General features: G+C 41.5%; 1 protein-coding gene and 1 long non-coding RNA gene across 2 annotated transcripts in view; one reads left to right on the top strand and one right to left on the bottom strand.

Annotated features, from left to right (window-relative positions):
• LOC307211099 overlaps positions 1 to 19,206 on the bottom strand; it is a 444,355-nt gene extending 425,149 nt beyond the window's left edge. Inside the window, exon 1 of the long non-coding RNA XR_013836295.1 lies at positions 19,038 to 19,206. This is a non-coding gene — a long non-coding RNA (uncharacterized lncRNA). The remainder of the gene's footprint in view (positions 1 to 19,037) is intronic.
• SFMBT1 (Scm like with four mbt domains 1) overlaps positions 1 to 22,203 on the top strand; it is a 78,660-nt gene that overhangs the window by 5,216 nt on the left and 51,241 nt on the right. The window lies entirely within an intron of this gene.

Below are 22,203 nucleotides of genomic sequence, written 5' to 3'. Positions count from 1 at the left end.
TTAATTCCTTGCATTTTCATAGCTTGTTCAGTTTGAAATTGCAGCTCTTTAGACTATCATAATACTTGTCTGCATCAGAAAAAGTAGTGCTGTTGCTAGCTATTATTCAGCAGCTTCATGGCAGATCTGGGAATAAAAACGAAACTCTTTATTTTAATCCTCAAATAAGACTTTTAAAATGAATTGAGCTAAACAGATCTATTTCTTCCAGGTGGCTTGAGAGGCGCACAGTGATGATTATTTATTACAAATATCTACTATGATAATCCATTGTAATGAATAATTTGCATTGCCTCAGAGTAGAACTCCAGCTCATGAAGGACAAAGAAAAATAAAATTCAGGAAACTGTACTTTCATTGTATGTACTTGAATGCTAGGAAGCTCCCATATGCTATGACCTTGCTACAGAATGGACATAAAAGATAGAAATCTTCATGATTATTCAGTCTTCTAGTCAATATAAAAATGCTGTTATTCCAATCCTTGGGTATTGTCAGTGCATTTACCAGTACTTCCATAGGAGAAAGTTGAAGCTGCTTCATGTGTTTTTTCCCCTGTCAGAGGAGAAAAGGGGATGTATTGTGATAGCATAAAAGTCTGCAGGGTCCTTGAATTATGTTTACTACAGCATGTACCGACTCCCTGGGGTCTTTCAGGCAATTACACTAGCGCAAAGTCCCTTGTCTGAATGTAACTGTTTCTTTGCCCAAGCTCTCTTCGTTTTTTCACTTTGCCTCCAGGGAGTTTCCCCCCCTTTACAATGGGAACCTCACCTGTGCAAGAACAGGTCAAAAGGCATTCAGTGAAGATAGCCGTACATAATCTTATGTATACTGACTTGTTGAATAGTGTGCAGCTTCATCATTAAAGCAGTTATCATTGGCTTAAGGGTGTCTTTTTCTAACTTGAGAGAGAACTGGAGGTTTTTAGCGGCTCTGCCATTTCTTTCAGAAATATGTTTCTACTTCAGTATTCTGTACCTAAAGTTTTGACAAAGATCAATGGCTAGAAGAACACACGGTAGCTTCTGTAATATGTGCATTCCACACTTCTGACTTGCAGTCTAGGAGCAAGCTGATCTTACTTTATGGATGATAAATTGTAGGGGGAAGTTTAGTGTTGTCTTCCATGAAATTAAATTATGTGAACAATTAAAGAGAATATTTTGTGCCAGCCCTAAAAGCATAGAAGGTGTTCAGGTATTGTGCAGATGAGAAATGATGGCTCAGGTTGCCCAATAAATGAAAGCAAGTGTCTGATAAGAACCAGCATTGTCCATTAGATGGCTTTTTAAACTTGGACCTGGCTGTACGCATTTAGATCTCTGCAAGATGTGCTTATGTAGTGAAGAAGAAGAAGAGTTTGGATTTGATATCCTGCCTTTCACTCCCTTTAAGGAGTTCTCCTTTCCCTTCCTCCCCCACAACAAACACTCTGTGAGGTGAGTGGGGCTGAGAGACTTCAAAGAAGTGTGACTAGCCCAAGGTCACCCAGCAGCTGCATGTGGAGGAGCGGGGAATCGAACCCAGTTCCCCAGATTATGAGACTACCGCTCTTAACCACTACACCACACTGGCTCTCATGAATGGGAAGAATAATAAAATCATAGAATTGTTGACTTGGAAGGGGTCCCAAAAGTCATCTTGTTCAACCCCCTGCAATGCAGGAATATTTTGCCCCAAATGGGGCTCAAACGCACAACGACCCTGAGATTAAGTGTTTTATGCTCTACCTGCGGAGCTATGGGCATCTTAGGTGAGTTTGAACAAGTCACCCATCTTTCAGCCTTAATTTGTTAAGCATAAAAAAGCTCATATATTTTTGTTGCAAGAATGAAAAATATTAGCTGTACTTCTAGGAGAAAAGTAGTGCTGTAGGACCTTAATTAGATAGGTCCAGGAATGGGATGCAGGGCTTAGTCGGAATTAAATTTGGCTCAAATTAAGAGTGGATTTGTACTTTATAAGTACATAACTTGTTATTTTTCAAAGTCAGAAGTGACATATAAACCATGCACACACAGAGAATGTTAGAGAGAATATGATTTTAATACAGTACTAGGGTTCCTTTTCCTCTGTTAACTAAACTGTTCAATATAAGTGGCAATAGTCAATGCAAGCAATCCCTGCTGGGCGATTGGCACTTCATTCTGATTAGACTGTTAAACTATAGCTCTGCACCCACTTATTTTTGTAGAAATCTCTCATTTCAGTGGATTTGTAGGCCTACTACTGGGTACCGTATTAAATCTACTACACACTGCTACTTAACTTCTGTTAGTTTCAATGGAGCTTACAACCCACCCCCACCCCCCATTGAACTGAATGGAGGCTGAACGGCTGCAGTATCTGGTGGATTGATTCCTTGATTGTTAATGGTTGGCACTAGAGTCCTGAATTAATCTTGGCAGTTTATTGTGGTGAAATGGATCATTGCTATTCCTTTGCATTCTGGGCCACCCTTGATAAGATCTTGCTGGTTTAGAAGATTAATAGTTTCTCCTTGTTCACTTACTCTGTTTTCATTTATTTGCTGTTTATTCTTTAGGACACTCCTTTTCCTTTATGGAGCTGAATAAACCATTTTTCATTAGCGAAATCGCTTATAAGGAATTCCCATTATAGCAAATAGCTGAAACTGATAGTATCTCAAAATGATGTGGCTATTAAAAATGCTTTGATATTTTCTTTGTGTTTTGGTGATGAAAGATAGAGGAGATGAATTCTTGATGATCTAATGAAACACTATATGCAGTGCTGGGCAAGCCTTAACGAGTATTTTGGTAAATTTGAAGTGATGCTGCTCAGATCCTTCCAGGATGGATCTTTCAGGATCCAGAAAATTTATAGCAAATAAATACAGCTGTTCCTGAATAGTTGAACTTAGTTTTTTTTTTTTAATAATCCTTTGCTTCGTCTCCCTGTGTGTATCCCCAAGGCAGATAATGGGGTTGTCTGATCTGGGTACGTGCAGTGAATTGAGCACTCAGGGCCCAAACTACATGTTAATGTTAGCCTAGTTCCCCCCAGATGCTTTGGGCTCAAGTTCCTCTCAGTTCCCTTTTGTGTGCTTCATACTGGGAGTGTTTTTTTCCTGACAGAAGTCAGCAATTGCAGGTACAGTGGTACCTCAGGTTAAGTATTTAATTCGTTCCAGAGGTCCGTACTTAACCTGAAACTGTTCTTAATCTGAAGCACCACTTTAGCTAATGGGGCCTCCTGAAGCAAAGTTCTTAACCTGAAACACTATATCTGGGTTAGCGGAGTCTGTAATCTGAAGCGTATGTAACCTGAAGCATATGTAACCCGAGGCACCACTGTAGTGGTATGGTTTGTATTGGGACCTGTAGCATTGGGATCTATAGCCAGTGTTAGAAACTCAGGTATATAAGCTAGGCGCCAAGTGGCACCTTAAACCTAGATTACGGTCGCCACAGCAGAATGTCTGTTTGCCAGGGGGTTGGACTAGATGGCCCTCGGGGTCCCTTCCAACACTACGATTCTGTGATCTCAACTACATTGCCTGACTGTAGTTTCCTCTTACAACAATTCCCTTGCCCCAGTATGCAAGAAGGAGAAACACACACAGAGGAAATGGAAATGGTATTAACTATGGACTAAGGCAGTGATTTTTAAACTCTGGTCGCCAATCTGGGCCCCAGAAATTCCTACATAGTCATAGTTGGACCCGCGATAGTAGCAAAATGCACCCAGCACCCGGCTTGTTTTGAACACTGGCTATAGCAGCTTTGTGGGGGAAGTGATCTTCAGTGGAGAAAAGGACATGGGAAGGGCCATAGTTTAGTGGTTCATTGCCCATGTGGACAATTCAAATCTGGATTGACCAATGACCTGATTCGGTATAAGGAAACTTCCTGTGTTCGTCCCTAAAATTTTAGCTTTGTTTCCCTCAAGAGGAACTTGAGCCCAAAGCATCTGGGGGGAACTAGGCTAACATTAACATTAACATTATGCTGATGCATAATGCTCCCCTGCTCCCTGTAGCTATTGTTTTTATCAAGGAAGAACATGCCCAGTGCTATTTATTTTCTTATATTTATATCTTGGCTTTCTTGCATCATAGAACCCAAGGCAGTGAGCATGTGGTTTTCCACTGGTCACTCATCCACACACCGACCAGACTCACTTACCTTCAGCAAGGCTGTGGTCTCCTGTGCCTCCCTCAGACCATACCTTGAGAGCACTAACACAGCATGCAATTTAACCCTTACAATGCCTTTCATAAGTGGCGATGCACACACTTTCTTTAGTATCTCCATTTCATGTTAAGCTGTTGGGACATGTTGTTGTCGGTTTTTATTAAAAAAAAAATACATCCTATCAGGCCTACTTTGTGTTCAAACTTATAAGATGACCGAGTACTTTCAGTGCACTGATCATCTCCACGAGCTCATTCATTGTTGTGCAACTAACAGTATTTTAAATACGGACATCAAAGAGGATATGTTCTTGTTGCCTGATGGGAAATTATGGTTACTGCAAAAAGCAGCAACAAAACTGAATGTTTATGTGTAGCATATCACATCGTACAAACAACTCCTGAGGAGGTCAGTAGCACAACTTGATACACAGACCAGCTGCCACATTTGGATTTCTACCGCAGTAGCAAAATAACGAAGATTTAGAGTATTGTATTCAAAGTACAGTACTCCAATTTAGCTTGTTTGAGGAGTACAGCCTCGGTAGGCATTTAGAAGAATAGAAATGAACTACACAAACTGTCTACAGATCACTCGGCGTTTAACTGAAGAAGTGGTTCTGCAGTTAATAGTACTTTTAAACTGAAATATTTATTACATATTGAATTTCAATAAATTTGCACGAAAACTCTGCGTCATAGTGTAGTATAAAGACATAAAAGCTTAATATAACCCTTAAGTATATATAAATGAGTGGCCATCTAAGTGTTTACTAGGGTTTACTTTGCTGAGCTTCAGCTGTTACTGCATGGCAACATCACATAAATCTCAGTAGAAAAAAAATCATCATTGCAGAAGCATTCCCTTTAGAGTTTGGTATATAATAATACATTACCAAGAAGGTTAAATATAATTGCCTAGCAAATAATGGAGCAAGTGATAGTGAATAAATAACTTCTTGCTTGGCATTCACTGTCCAATTGAACAAGGGGAGTGGGGTGTCACTAAATGCTGTTACTATATGTTGTCCTGATCTCATAATGAGTAATTTGTACTAAAGTGGGGAGAGGGAGCTGGGTTGGGACATAGTAAACCCACACAGGCTTCCTGATCCCCTGGAACAGTGAGGTGTTCTGCATGTCTGTCAGCACCCAGAAGGAGAAGTGGGCTTTGTTAATCCCTACTGCGAGCCTTTTGTGTGAGGGTATCTGGTCCATGCACAGATGGAACATGCCCTTGTTTGCAACTAAACAGGGCCTTCTGCAGTTTTGCTACCTTGGAGACAATCTAAAACCTTGGACCGTGTAGCCCACATGCCTGTTGCATTGCAGAGTTTTTATCTGCATAGATATGAAGGGCAATCGCAAAACAGATTAGACATTTTTGAGGGTCTTTTTTGTGCAGATGCCATGACACCAAAAGATGTAAAACTAGGATTCAGAGAATTATGAAACTAGTTCTGGGAAATGAAGGGTACTGGGTTAGGGTGTTGCTGTTTTTATTAGTAGCTCTCATACCACATCAAAAACTTATCTCTTAAAACTCTGAGGGGAATTCTCAGAGCAGGTTGTGCTATGACATGGCATTCTGCTGAGAGGAGAAGAAAAATCCACTGGGCTAATGGAAGACAATTATGTTAGCCTAGGACTGCAATTTCAATTGCCTGACAGTAAACACCATGGAACTCAAGTGTATACATGTCAAAAGATGGTGCTGTAAATACAGCTCTTGGATCCAGGCCTACTTGTTGTTCGGAACTTGCAGGTATAGGGGCTAGGAATTACAGGGCATTGCAATGTTTCTCTGAGATGGAAAGTTAATGTACAATCTTTTTGGTTAGTCATAAGTATCCATACTTCTCAACAACAATAAATACATTGGGTCATACCTTTAATGTTTGACTTCAATATTTGGTTATATTATCCTGTTGTCTTATATAGAAAGTAGGCTAAAACTTAATGTAATTCATAGTTTCATTCAGGGATACGCTAAATTCAAATTTAATTTGAAAGCATTTTTAAAGATTAATATAATGACTTTTAAAATTATATAAATGGCTTAGGATTTGGGTTATCTTGGAAGAAAAAAATAATGGTCTGGGATCTAAAGCAGTGTGTGCACATAATGAATTTTCAGCTGCTCCCTTTATCCTGTCCCCTTCTCCGTGTTTTGTGTGTGTGTGTATAGGGGCTAGAAAAAAACAGCAGTTTCCTAATATGCATACACGCTTATCTGGATCCTAGTGTATGCATCTATATCAGCACAAGCAGAGTACACTCTGTGCCTAGACCTTTCAGAAAAGCTGATGTGTTGCCTTTTTTTCCCCTCCTCCCCATTTGTGTACAGATTCCTTCCTCCACATCCTGGTTCACACTAACCACAGCCTGCTCCATCTGGCATCTGAATTGGGCAAACCAGAATCGGAAGTTCACTTTAAATAATTGTATTGAATGGTAACCACAGTAGGTATCCACAAGGAGAGGAGGGAGTTTTTAAGCACATTCCCAACTTTGCTTTGACTTCATTGATACTTGGACTGGGCCAAAGTGTACCGCCTTTTAAGTGAATACTCATAGGTTTTAGAGTGCGAGCCACGCAGGACTTGATGCCACTCAGTTGTGACTGCGGAGCTTGGATGTGTCAACCATGCAGTCTAATCCCATTGTGTTTATGTAATTCCCTGAGTAGCATAGCTGCTGGTAAAAAAAAAAAGGTTGTCGCTATCGATATTCTGCTACCCAAAGGGCACTTCGATGATAGTCCATGTCTCATGTACCTCGACTTAATAATGCACTGGGCGGCTGTTTGTGGTAGTGACTAAGGTCTTAAACTGAGACTTCTCAGAATTCAACAAAGTTAACCAGTTACTGACACCCACTGTTGAATAATCTGTTTAAAATTAAACAGTGAAAATGGGCAACACTGCCTGCTGCAGGAAGGCAGTGGGGTTGGCAAAGTTGTGTTGTTACTCACAGGTGCTTTTTATTGCCACTCAAGCAGAGACGTGGTGTTGTCTGAATTACATATTTGAATACACTTATCTAAGCAATTCAGATTAGGTATTGCACTGATTGCTTTTTAAACCCTTATATAAACTATATATATTTGATACCCGGATGCTTCTACCAATTGGCTTGCATTGGAGTAAATTTTGTGACAATTAGGATTTGTTTTGCTTCCTTCTTTGCTTTTGTTTTGCTGCCTATTTTGTTCTTGTTTCCAGTCTTTGTAAACATTTTATCATATTTGTGGAATGCGAACTGCATTTTTTCATATTTCCGATAGTGTTGGGGTACAGTAGCTTTGGACTAAATAGACACATACATTCTATTCAGTATAACAGTGATGGAGAGTACTAATTTGTGTCTCATGGTTATTTTTGGCAGCAGGTTTAATGTACTTTGAGTGAGATGAGCCATGCTGATGGTCTAATTGTATAGAAAAGTATGCATGTAGGATGGAATAGGGAACCTTCTTCTCACAGGGCCCAGGCATGTATGCTGTAAATATGCAGTATGTACCCTGGACAAGTGAAAAAGTTCATGCATTGAGCTTGTTGCAGCTGGATTTAGGATCACCTCTAGGTTGTATGACTGATCCTTATGGGGTAGATTAGCCCTATCCAGAATAGAGGTGGCAGGTTTTAAGGCATTTTTTTCTGGTTGCTTATTTTTATGTGGTTGATTTGTCGGTATTGTAATCTCTGAGTGCTCTAAAAAAATTGTTATTTTAAATAACTATTCTAATGGAAGAAATTCATTCACTTATACCATACAATTAATCACTTTTACAGAGGAAACTTTTGATTCTGTCCATATTTTAGGTATTGTAGCATTGTGCTATTTTCATAAGGTAAAAAAGGGACCTACAAATCCACATAATATCCTATTACCATAAAATTTATGGTTAGACCGGCAGATGCATTTATGGGTGCTTTTGCACTAGCAATGAAATGGGAAGTATTTTTAAGCTACGGTGTTTAAAATGCTCCAGTGAGTAATTTTTACTGCAGGACTCATGTGAACAGACCCAAAGTAGGGGTGTGTCCTCTAGTAAATGCCACAGGAAGTCCAGCAGTTGCTAACATAAATATAGCTTTAGGCTGCTGTTGTACCTTAAATTGGGTACATATGAATGCATGCTGGGGTGTATTACATCTTGTTACACATACACAGTGATTGCATTGGAAGAAAATACAGTGCTTAAACTCTGCTTAAATTAAGGGCTTTGATGGGTTTGCCATGCAGCATTGGTTATTAAAGGTAAATGTCACTGATTAGATATTAGAGAGCATCTTTTAGGTTCAGAAAACTGGGACACTCAAAAAATGTAGTCACACGCACCCTGGTTTATTAGCTTAATCATCATAAAAAGCAGTGATTTAATCACTAGACATAATTAATCAGCCAAATTAAAAAGACAGGTAGAACTAAATAGATGATTGCAAATTACTGCTTTTCCCACACAGTTCATCTTGCTGTTCTCCAAAATCTTTTTGGACTTTTGACCATGCTCAAAATAGCTGTAAATACAAACTCTCCATGAGGAGAGAGAAGTCATCTGGTAGTTGCCATGTAAAAAATAATAACGAGCATTTATTTATTTATTGAGGTGATCTAAAGTGTCAACACCAACATATGCTATATTTTATAGATAAGACTGCAGGAAAGCCAATCACTTGTTTTTCAGGCTAATTGGCAACCTGGGAGCAAGGAATCATTTTTGCCCGCACCCTAAACATTTGGGGTAAAGATGCAACACAAATGTATTGGCTTCTGTGCAACAGTGAAGGTGTAGAATATTTTGTGAGGTGTATAAATCATTAACAGGCTGCAGATTAAATTAATTACAGTATGCTTATTATGAAACCTGCCCTCTTATACTTGTTTGAATAGTAGTACAGTCATACCCCGTGTTGCGTTCCGCTCTTGTTAAGGACTTTCAGCTTATGAAAGCGGCAAACCTGGGAGTGTTTACTTTTGGGTTCGGTGCATGCGCAGAAGCGCTCGATCGCACCGCGCACATGCGCAGAAGAGGCACTCTAGTTGCAGACTTTCAGGGTTCGAATGGCACCCCTAAATGGATTAAGTCCGCAACTAGAGGTACCACCGTAACCACTTACGGTAATTTTGAGAAGATGGTTTAAATAAGTAGTTCGGTAATACGAGAAAGGAGATTCCCACTAAGTACCTGGAATAACTTTCTGACAGTAAGAGCTGTTTAACAGTGGAACAGATTTCCATGAGAGGTGGTGGACTGTCCTTCCTTGGGGGTTTTTAAGCAGAGGTTGGATGACTGTCATGCATTATCTAGTTGAGATTCCTGCCTTGCAGGGGGTGGGACTAGATGGTCCTCAGGGTCCCTTCCAACTCTGATTCTATCGTGGGAATGGGATAAACAAGGTGTGCCAAAGGCAAATATGTTTGAGAACAAAATTCCTCAGATCGTGGATGCTTACGGGTTGAGACCCATGATGCTTCCAAATGAAAAAAATATCACTTTTACTGCTTGGATTGCTACATACCATTATTCCACTTGCCACATGGCTGGACTCTTTTACCACTGAAGGTGGAGATGGGATTCTGTAGAATGCAGTAGTAGTCATTAATGTTCCTGCTCCTTTTTGTTCTAACAAAGGCACCGTTTTCATTGGCCTGCAGGTTTGTCAATTTTTGAGGAATGGTAGGGGTACTGTGGACTTTATTTGGGAACCCAGTGAGGCCTCAGGGCCTACGTTTGACATCCCTATTCAGAAGAGATAGAACATTGTGTTTTGTGGAGTTGCGAGGATTCTAACTTCTATTCAGTCCTAAAAAGACTTAACTTGAGAAACTGTGGCAAGAAAGATCCCCCACACTGCTAATCACCAAAATACTCAAAGCTACCAAACGTTCCCTTTCAGCTTCCAATGAAAAACATACCACAGGAAATTACCAAGGAAACAACTCCACCTGTACACAATTCTAATAATCAGTAAGCATCTTCAGAAAGCCCAACCAGATAGTCGCATCACCCCTCCTCTTCCCAGCTAAACTGTACTCACTGCCTCCGAAATCACATGCTTTGATTTAATGATCAAATTTTATTGATTTACAAAACGAGAAGAATTTTAGGAGAAAGCAAGCAGCAATCCATGTGATTGAATTACAAAAGGAAGGAGTGCTGTGGGACTCCAGTAGATTCAGAATGGGGAGTGAATCTTGTGGTGCCTCCCGATGGTATGAGCAAAGACATGTCAGTAGCAGCTAGAACTTCTGGGAAACTGGAGGTGATGGTCCCAAATGAACTGGGATCTCATGTTCCTAATTACCCCAGCCTGAAGATGGCTCTGCTGTTCACACTTGCTGGCAACTGAATGACTGAGGAGGAGGATTACACTGCTTTCCAGTCTATGGACCCTGCATCCCTCCCCTCATCAAGGTAGGTCTGGATACTGCTCCAGTTGGATGTCATCTAGCAGATGTTGTGGAGAGTACACCAAACCAAAGATGACATCAGCAACAAGGACATCAGCAACTTGCTCTATGACTAGCAAGTTGTAAATGGATCTCCACTCCTCCAGAATAGCCCTGCTCTACTCTATGGTGGTTTTTGAAGTTCCCTTCAATGCCAGTTCTTGAAGACTTTTAGGGAGGCAACAGCCACGATTACAAAGCAAATGCCTGGTCTACATGGATAAGAGAACACACAGGAACTTTATTGTGTAATCCCACCAACCTAAAGAAGATGATGCCTATCTCATGCTTATCTGCAAGGGTGGAGAATGTCCAAGAAATGTCAGTGTTGTGGTTTCTCCCAGAAACACTAAAGTATGTATCCATGAATTATCATTTGCTGTCCAGCACTGCCTGCAGGACCATGCTATAGAAGTACTTGCATTTGTAGTATTCCACACACACTTCCCAGGCCAAAATGCTAAAGTGGGATGAATCCAAGGCCGCCTCCGCCCTACCGATGCCCTTCCCATGAAGCCAAGCTCATGGAAGGATAAGGTGATTTTTGTTGCTGTTCTTCATTCCCCACATTTGTGGGGGACAGTTTCTTCAGGATACAGAGAGTTCTTCTGAAGATCTCACAAATCATGGATAAATCCAGAAGGTAAAGCTGAGAAGCACGTAACCCACATTAAAGACCAGTTTGTAGAATGTCAGCACCTGTCTCTTCTTCCCAAGCACTGCTTGGTGTCCAGCCTTTCCAGGACTGGAATGCTATCTTTATTCATTCCACAAAGTCATCTTTAATTTCTCCAGCTTCACCAATTCTCCCTCATTGATTTCTGTGTCCTCTCCATGATGGCCATTACGACAGGTACCACCGCTCACTCTTGGGGAACGTTCCCTTGCCTAACCATAGGCTGCCTTCTCCCTGGTGTTTTGCATAACTCTTTATCTCCATTATTCGTACCCCCTTCAGTTAAGTAACTATATTCCCATCTAGAGTTGAGGTGTGCAGCTTCTAGCGTGCACATCCTAGAAACACCAGGTCACTAAGATCAAGGATTGTTTCTGGGTTTATAACAGTCAAACTGAGACTTCAGGGCACATGTGGATTGTACATTAGGTCTTTGCACCGGGGGTTTCGAGTTAAATGGAAGCTGCAAGTTGGAAATTGCAGGCAAAGGTTTTATGGGCAGTGTTGAGTGCTGATTGAAAACTCATTTGAGTTTTTCACCCCCTTAAAAGTATTTTGGCACTGTTAGTACCAAGTTATTAAACCTTGCTACTTTTACCTATGAATGCTTTCAAGGTTTTTTTACAACAGTTAAGAAACAGTTAAGAATTCAATTGTATGTGAATTCAATTGTATGTGAATTCATATAAGTTAAATTAGAGTATCATGGTACCCAGTTCCTTTAACTCCTCTGCTTCCTTCTTCATCCGATTCTAGATGTTACTATGGACTCACTAGGCTGTGGTCACTTTAAATTTTCCTTTATTTGTAGCAGCGGCAAAGCTGTCTGCCTTTGAGGGGAGGAGTTTTAGTAGTGGAAGAGTAGGGTGAGAAAAGAAGCCTGTTACCAGGCAAAGTTAGGGCCTAGATCTTTGGGCAATAAGCCAGCAAGAGCCACTTATCCTTGGGAGAAGATTCCTTTTTGTTCCACTCTTGATGCATGACTCTGCAATCTGCCCAGTGTCTGGAACAGGCATACAAACCATACTTAGCAAACAGTGCTGGGTTCCAATGTAATGGGATGCCATAGTTTGAGAAAGCCAAGTTTCATAAATTAACAACAATAAAAGGCTTAAGATTGTGGTTTATTGGGAATAAGCAAAGCATGGTTAAGCTACTGGGCTCAGTTTGCGTGGTGAAACAAACCATGGTTATGCTAAACAAACCATGGCTTAGTGTTCCATTTAAAGCAAGCCTGTGTCTGTTTACAAGGAACAGTCCTTGGCATTGACCTGCTTTCATTTCACAAGCCACAGTCTCAGGCATTGTCCAATTACTTCCTCTTTCTACACACAGGCCTATAATATAACTCTTGTGTATCACGTAATACCGTCACAAGGCCAGGTTTCTAACTGATTTTACACATATCTATTGAGAAATATGTCCCACTAAGTCCTTGTCTCTAGTTGTATAGGATTGCCAAGGAATAGCAGGACACTGGATGCTCTTAAGGTGAGATGAGATGTTCTGTTCTCCATAAATTGCCTGGCATATTATGATGCGCCAGAACAGTGGATACACATACATAAAAACCCAGCACTGAATAGGGGAGGTCTTAAGAGAAAAAATGTCTTATATTTTTGTCTAGGGATGTGTCCTAAATTTACTTGAGGTAAGTATCTTATAAATCAGTGATTAAATGTCTTCCATAACAGTTACTGATACAATAGAGTTGAAGGGCATGAAAGATATAATAAATTGTTTCTGTTCGGGAAAGCCACCTACAATATTTTCTAGTCTCTTGAGAGGTTTCAAACTTGTTTTCTTTTCTCATTTTTTTTAAAGGTATTTAGTTAATTGGGGAAAATAAGAGGAGCAGCATGTTCTAATGAGCAACATGATCATCATATATACATTAGTAGCAAACTCAGGTGCTGAATTACAGTGTTCGTGTAGCCAAAATGGGGCTGATAAGGAAGAGAAGAGGTATCAGTGTGCCTGGGGAAACCACAAAGTTTGCAGAAAGTGGCAGATACCGCAGAGGTCAAACTTATTTAGGTATGCTTGTCCCTACCACCACTGCACTGGTGGCTGCCACAGCTCTTGTTATTTTACAGCTGATAAGCCAGGGGTAGTTAACATGGCATCCTCCATATGTTCTGGGGCTCCAGCTCTCATTGGCCACAGTCAGCAGGGCCAGTGGTTGAGGGTGATGGGAATTATAATACAACAGCATCTGGAAGGGTAACATGATGCACAAGAACTGCCCAATCCCATATTGAAACTGGCGGCCTTATGTGAGGATGAATGTGAGAGTCAGACTAGTTTTATTCTGAGTAACTTCGCAGGACTGGAAATGGCCAAGATAGAACTTGGGATCCTAGTTTGTGCCCTTCTTTCAGAATGGGAAGCATGTACAGTGGTACCTCTGGTTACGCACGCTTCTGGTTACGAGCTCCGCTAACCCGGAAGTAGTTGCTCCTGGTTGCAAACTTTGCCCCAGGATGCGAGCGGAAGTCGTGTGCCGGAGGCCCCATTAGCGAAAGCGCGCCTCAGGAGAAAAACAGTTTCAGCTTAAGAACAGACCTCCGGAATGAATTAAGTTCGTAACCAGAGGTACCACTGTAGACCTAGAAACACATTTTTTCCAGCCATCTAAAAATGTCCTCTTTCTGTTTCAATTTCCTTTAATTGTGTTTACTGAGAATGATGAACATGCTGCTAAAATTAGAGCTCCAAAGAATAATTATTTGGAGATGATTCTTTTGGCACCAGCACATGTAAGAGAGAAAGACAAAGAGAGGCTGATGGTGGGGAAGGGCAGGAGAAGCGGAGGGCAGTCACGAGGGCCACCTCTTTGAAAGGGGCACAGTATGCTTAACGGCTTTTATCTTGGTGAAGGGGGCGTCTCCTTTTTTTCTTCATAGAGTCTCTAAATCCTCAAGGGAAGTCTTGGGTGAGGGTGGCAATAACTTTTTTCTGTCCTCCCTAATTTCATTGAAAGTGTATGCAAGCATATTTTTTCAATTATAAATCTTCACTCTTCCATTTTTGCTTTTTTTTTTTTGAAAAGAGAGAGCTTGCTGTCTTGTGTTCTTGATTTTACAGTTTCAAGAGTAAGGTAAAGGTAAAGGTAAAGGTACCCCTGCCCGTACGGGCCAGTCTTGACAGACTCTGGGGTTGTGCGCCCATCTCACTTAAGAGGCCAGGGGCCAGCGCTGTCCGGAGACACTTCCGGGTCACGTGGCCAGCGTGACATCGCTGCTCTGGCGAGCCAGAGCCGCACACGGAAACGCCGTTTACCTTCCCGCTGGTAAGCGGTCCCTATTTATCTACTTGCACCCGGAGGTGCTTTCGAACTGCTAGGTTGGCAGGCGCTGGGACCGAGCAGCGGGAGCGCACCCCGCCGCAGGGATTCGAACCGCCGACCTTTCGATCGGCAAGCCCTAGGCGCTGAGGCTTTAACCCACAGCGCCACCTGCGTCCCCCAGTTTCAAGAGTACAGACAGTCAATTAACAAAGTGATAATTTAGCACCACGAGTATGTAAATAGTAGGTAAGTTGGTTTACCTGTAAGGAAAATTTTATCACACCTTCATACCTGGTCATCTTGGCATTTGTAGCAGGATGTTAACAGTGACTGCCTTCAGTATACTGTATTTGCTGTGATGGTGAGTTACCAATACTGGATAGCTCAGTCAGTAAAGCATGAGATTTTTAATCTCAGGGTTGTGGGTTCAAGCCCCACATTGGGCAAAAAGATTCCTGCATTGCAGGTTTTTGGACTAGATAGTCCTTTCCAATTCTAGAAATCTATGTGTGTTCACACTCCAAAGAAAACAGAATTAGGATAATTGTGGAAAAACATGTTCTGTGATTACCGCAGAAGTAGCTTTGTGTTTCCTGTAATTCTTTTAAATGAGTTACCTCTATCAGAATTGAGTTGGAAGGGACGCAATGGGTCACCTAGTTCAACCCCTGCAGGGTAGGAATATGAATAAGCCTAGGTAACAATTTTGAAGGCTAAAGGTAGCATAGAGCCCTGCGGTCCCACCTGAAATTGCTAATTCATTAATATACCAGGGATTCCTATTTTAACTTGCTTAAAAATATATGGGTATTTTAAATAGCTGCTGGTGGTTTGGACTTCCACAGTAAAAAAGAAAAGAAAAGCACATTGCTTGTGAGAACAGATGTCAGCAGTAAGTGTAGCTGCAAATGATCGAAGTTCAAATGTAAACTGTGTTACTTTTTAATCACTGGCTTTGTATGTGATGTTAAATTCTGGCGGATGAGGAAGCCTCGCCTGTCATTGTGCCATTGTTGGTAGAGGAGCTTCTAACACTGCTGTTTCCATTTGATCTCTCTTCATCTGTAAAAATTGCATCTTTTGATGCACTGTTTTCACTCTGTACTTGGGTATGGATATGAGCCTCTCTCCCTGTCACATGGGTGAGCATGAAGGAAGATGTGTCAAATTTGCTGAGTTGAAATATTGGGATTTTTAAATTGTAGCTGTCGGTCTTATATTTACTTGCAGTTTGGGTTTCCTTTTTTATCATGTAATTTTAGGTGCTGAATTGTAAGTCTTCTCAAGTTGTGAAGACACACACACACATGTACGTATTGATAAGTAGTGATTATTTTAACATAGCACTGTCAGCATTACTACCAGAAATCTGTCTGCACTTGTGGGAAGAGTGCACAAAGAACTTGGGAGGAAGAACATGAAAGGACATACTGTGGTATTGGCTTCCTGTACAAATTCGGACGATTGTGACACCACTAACATCTTTATACACATGTGCCAATAGTCATAACACTTAAGAAAGGTGAAAATACTGGTCTGTTGTCACTTGCAGTAGAGACTGGCTACCTTTTTAATGGTTATTTAATGATTAATTAGATTGTCATTTCTAAGTAACAAATATGGAGGTACACATATGTCGCCTACGCTTGGTGGCTAACCAAAAAAAAATATGCCTACCCATATGTGGGTCTTGTCTCTGACTTTGTCCTGCATCTCCAAAACACAGCATGAGACCAGAGACTAACCCCTGCTCCCTTCTCTAGTCTGATAAGATGAGAAGTAGTAGATTTGATGCAATTTGTAAAAAAAGTCCCAATTCCCCTCCATCTTAAAGCTGGAAGGAGTGTAGAGACTTGCTTTGGTTCTGGGTTTGGCAGAACCCATAAGCAAATCCTAGGCTTCCTTACCACAACTTTGGGGCCAGAGACAAATTGAATCCCCACCCCCACCCCCGGCTAGAGTTGGGAAGAAGCCGAAGACTAAGTACTTGCCACAGCAAGAAAATTGCAGACCAAAAATATACTTTAGGGACAGGTGTGCTTCATGCATGACTTGGCTTAGTATGATGTGTAAACCAGGCCATTGAATAAGATGGAGTGGTTATACAGCAAAAGTGCTTTGAGAATAGTTCTTTGCTAGTCTAATTTAGTTTCATTTATAATATAACTCTAGTTCCTTCTCTCATTTTATAGCTATATTTTCCCAAACCAGAGGAATATACTTCCAATATATTAATGCTAAACATCTGAAACTCCTTTTATAGTATGATGGTTAGGGACTTTTGTTCTTTCACACCAGTAGCTGACAATTGCAGGAGGGCTCCTGTCCTCCTCATTGTAGGGTTTGCATGTAAGGATCTGTTTAAGCAATTGTTAATTAAACTAGTACAGTGGTACCTTGGTTCCCGAACGGCTTAGTTGAACATATCAGCTCCCGAATGTGCAAACCTGGAAGTAAGTGGTCCGGTTTGCGAACAATTTTCGAAAGCCAAACATCCAATGCTCCTGCAGCCAATCAGAAGCCGCGCCTTGATTTTTGAACTGTTTCAGGAGTTGAATGGACTCCTGGAATGGATTAAGTTTGAGAACCAGGGTACCACTGTAGTTCAGAATTGCCTTGTGAACAAGCAGCCCATGTTTTTACAATGGTGGAGAATCCTAGGGTGTTGGTTGCATAAGCATGGTTGCTCTCATGATGTATTCACAGTTCACTGTGCCCTTATGCTGGATCTCATCATTGTACATGGCTGTGGCTGGTGGGATGAAATGAATTAATTAAGGGATTGTACAATAACCTGTTTTACTGGTGAGGCTGCTAGAAGCACTAGGCTGTGCTCATCAAGCTAATGGTTTCTGTTGTTGTTGGGACAATGCTAAAACTTTGCTTATCTCAAGAGGAGGAAGAGTTGACTTGAGGCCCTCACTAACTTGCAACTTCCCTCCTTTAATTAAACAAACCAGCAGCTAAAGTGCTGTAAAGGGATTGTTACTCTAGGACAGGGATGGCCAACTCCCAAGAAACTGCAATCTACTCACAGAGTTAAAAACTGGCAGTGATCTGCTCCCTTTTTTGGGGTTCGGGTCAAAGTTCTTGAGTTTTTTCAGGGAGGAGGTAAAATGTTGAGCTTTCTTTAGGGGAGCCACAGTTGTTCAGCTTCTTTGGGGGGAACCAATGATCTACCAGTGATCTACCACAGATGTCCAGTATCTACCAGTAGATCACGATCTATCTGTTGGACATGCCTGCTCTAGGACAATGGTGCATTATAGATAATCCATAACTCATTGGTTGGAAGCTACTAAAGCTGGAAGCTCATTTTGAGGAGTCAGTGCAAAGTTGTGTGCAGAGTTCCACGCCTGCACCACCAAAATCAACTGCACTCTTTCCATGCCCTGCACGTACAGAAACCAGACAATAGCCAGCTTTTATTAGATTTGCTGCATCTCCCATCCTATATCCACATCTCTTTTTTTACCTCCTCATTCCTTGATGGAACAGTAAACGGAGGGCAGTTCCAATGTATTTCTAGTTTTGATAAAGCAAGTCCCCACGGAGGACCCCATACAGCTGAAAGAAAATTGCAGAGCTGTTGGTGGATGGCTTGTTGGCTGCTGAAAGGCAGGAGGCAAAGGATACAAATTCTGCTGCCTTCTATCTGAAGTACTCTACTTTATTAATTGGTGCGATTGGGAGCAACTCCAGCTTTGTCATATTGAGCCGAGACTTTATTTCTTGGCTCTTGCACATCTTAAAGATTCCAATTTTAAGGCAGCTCTATGGCTGTTGCAGTTTACAGATCAGAAGACTTATTTTAGTCACACAACTTTAAACAAACTACAGCGTGTCACTCAAAGTCATTTAATGCTTAGGCAGTACTTCATTTCTCAATTATGCTTCTTAGACTTAATGCACAGGCTGTACAGAGAGCCATACATAAAGCCTTCTCTGTGTGTGTGTGTTAAGAAACACAAGCAACCTCATTTTTTAAAGTTTTGTGAGGAATTGATCATGTTAACCAGTGCCATTTTTGTACAAGTGTATAGCAGGAACGATGGGGAAATATCCATTGTGCTGCTGCTGCTGCTTTTTTCTGCTTTTTCAAAAAATAGTAATAGCTTCATTTAACAGGAGCTGCTATTTCTGGCATTTATTATTGTCAGAACAACTGCACAATATATCACTAACAACTTCCCGAAGAATTTTTAAAATGTTCTTTTTCTTTTTTTCCTGTAATTTGGTAAAATTATAAATAAAACATTTTAAAAAATCACTAACAATGTGGAAATAGTTGTTCTAGTCTCTGGATGGGTAGTAAAGTTTGTAAGCTATAGATCCTGTAATGCAGTGGTGGCTCTTCACTGCAGTGCCCAAAAAAGTGTAGTCTTCAGGCTTGTTTTCTTTAAAAAAAACCCCTAGGGGTTTGGTTTTTTAACTGACGGGTTCCATGGATACTCCACTGTGAAACCAAAATACAGTGGTACCTCAGGTTAAGTACTTAATTCATTCCGGAGGTCTGTTCTTAACCTGAAACTGTTCTTAACCTGAAGCACCACTTTAGCTAATGGGACCTCCTGCTGCTGCTGCGCCGCCGGAGCACGATTTCTGTTCTCATCCTGAAGCAAAGTTCTTAACCTGAAGCACTATTTCTGGGTTAGTGGAGTCTGTAACCTGAAGCGTATATAACCTGAAGCGTTTGTAATCCGAGGTACCACTGTATTGTGTGTGTCTCCCAGCCCCGCCCCCATTTGTCTTTTTTATTATTATTATTTTAAAAATTGGCCATGCCTGTTTTGACATTCAGCACCTTGACATTCCCTCCATGTGGCCCTTGGCCTGAGAAAGGTTAAGCTTGCCTGCCGTGATGCTTAATCACTCATGTGGTGCCTGATCAGGCAAATGGACAACTGATAGGCAGCACATGCACATGTTGTGTAAGGGATCAGAGCTGTTTATAGACTGTGTGGAACCCTTCCCTCAGTATCTTCCTTTCCCCACTCCATTGAAAATGATGAAAAGAGATCTCTGGATGCATTGCATTTTCTGTTCATTGTAGATTTCTACTAACCAGAGAGGAGATGAAGCTTTTCTTGAGCTTTGAGGATTGACCCATCTCAACATAACATTGATAAAGGACATTTAAAATGCTTTGTTATTCTGAGCATTGCAGTTAACAAACTGTAATAAAAAGAAGTGAGTGCTGCTGATCTGGATCTAGTGGGGCACAGTGCAAAACGTTGAAAATCAGCCTATACTTTTGCACCAGCATAAATGAGTGTCTGCCCAGCTAGCTCCGCTAGTAAATGTCTGCATGGCATTTTCAGGTTTGCTGTACCTGACAGAGGAATGCACTCTATATCAACCCTAACACTGAGTATAGAACATTCACTCTTAAAATACCTCTTTGATAGAACAAGGTGCACTGTGGCCAAGGAAGCACAACCCCCTGCCATTCAAGTGTCTCCCCCAGCACCTTGCTTCCAAATGTCTCCAGTTTGTCTGGAAAGGAAAGCTAGTACTGGACTACGTAGTCAGAAAGGTCTGGAAAGCAGCAAGCTTCCACTGGCTGTTAAACACAGACCACGAGAGTGTTTCCTATTTAGCAGGTTTGGGGTCTCTGGAATATGTACACCCTCTACTATCTGCCCGGTTGCAATCTAATTAAGCCTTTCTTGTGAATTGCTTAGAGACTGTGGTAATTAAACAATATATAAACTGTTGAAGTAAATACAAATAAATGAAAACACACCTATCGATTGGCTTTCTAGGAGCCTAAAGAGGGACAGCATCATGGAAGAAGCAATGTACTGGTAAAATAATATATTAAATACAAACCATTAAGGTTTGGGACACGCACTCAAAAAGATGCCACAACATTGTGCACCCCACTTGCCCCCCACCTATGCTAGGGAAAGGACAATCTTACCAACTCTGTTGCTACTAGTCTTGTCTGCATCAAGCCAGTACTCGTGCTCCTGTTTCATAGCCTTCACCCAGGAAAGTTCCATATCATATGGGGCTTAAGCCTGCCCTCATCCCATCTTTTCCAACGTTATCTCTTACTTTGCCACCTTTTGGAGGAACTGTGTTTAACCTCAGAAGTTTATATTGGCAAGTCTAGTAATCATGACTTCACAATGAATTATTTTCAGGCTTTAGGTAGGCTTTCACTTCTCTTCCAGTATTTGGTGTTCCACTCTTTGCCATTGTATATTTGCGGGGTGAGGGTGGGGGGAATTGCAAGTGTAGGCATTAAGATGTTGACATGAATGGCAGTTGAAAGCCTGCAGCCTGGGTTGAGGTGGTCATGTGAACATTGCACTCTTCCTAACACTTGCCTGACAATTTAATGACGACAGCTCTTAAGAGTGTTCATAAAAGTGTCAGAAGCATGTCATAGAAAGGAATAATGCTCATCTGATGTCGATGTGAGTGTTTCGGATTGAAACACTCCCAACAGCATGAGTGTGAAAGTGCCTCAAAAGTTGCAGTATCTGCCAGGCTGGAGTATACGTGACGTAGATCTTGCTGCAGAGCCAACTGAGTACATCTTCAGGCTCATAATCAAGCCTACTAAGTGGCTGTGGGAGGCTGTGTCTCCATAGCATTCTCAAGGAACTGCTTGGTGGAGTTGCATTGTGTGGCTGGGACATTGCTTACCTTGACCCAGGGGGCAAAACCCCTGGAGCACATGGTGACTAACTGTAACCAAATGGCTAAACTCTTTCAGGATACAGACACTCGACTCTGCAGTGATTTAGATGCTGGTGTTGTGGCAGTGCCAGCCAAGGTCGAATGCAATGTTGAGGCCATTATTGTGGGATCAGTTCCAGTTAATGTGCCCTGATGATGTGAACGGGATACTTGATCACCTGCTAGTGATGTACTTGACCACCTGCTAGTTAGACCCTTGTCCATCTTGCCTTATGAAAGCTAGCCAGAGTGGGGTGACAGAATGGGTGATAAACACAGCCTTGCATGATGGGAGTGTTGCCTTTGTCCTTAAAGAGGCTGTGTAGTGTTCACTTCTTTAAAAGCTCACTCTAGATCAGGCTTCCTCAACCTTGGCCCTCCAGATGTTTTTGGCCTACAACTCCCATGATCCCTAGCTAGCAGGACCAGTGGTCAGGGATGCTGGGAATTGTAGTCTCAAAACATCTGGAAGGCCGAGTTTGAGGAAGTCTGCTCTAGACCCAGTGGAGTGTAATTACTGTAGGCTGGTCACCAACACCCCTTCCTTGGTGAAAGGGTGGAAAGGATGGTTATGAAGCAACAGCAAGTATTCTTGGATGAGGCTGATTACCTAGGTCCACTACAATATGGGAACAGACCCGGCATTGGTCCACCAGATGGATGAGCTTTATTGAGAAAGAGAGAGCCAGGGAGTGCAACCGTATTATTTCTGCTTGACCCCTCAAGTGGCTTTTAACATCATTGACCATGGTATCCTCCTGGACCAACTCTGTGGGATGGGACTCTTACTCTTATCTTTAGCGTCATGACCCAGAATGCACCTCTCCCGGTTACTATAGTACTGACCAGTAGCTATATGTCATGTTGTTGCACCTTTAATTTTTCTTCCTTCAATATTACGGAATAGTTGATGGCCAAACTACTCTTTGAAAA

This window comes from Podarcis cretensis (genome assembly GCF_951804945.1).
Source record: "Podarcis cretensis genome assembly, chromosome: 2".
NCBI lineage: Eukaryota > Metazoa > Chordata > Lepidosauria > Squamata > Lacertidae > Podarcis > Podarcis cretensis.
Note: the sequence above shows the minus strand (reverse complement) of the source record. Positions and strands in the feature narration are given on the sequence as shown.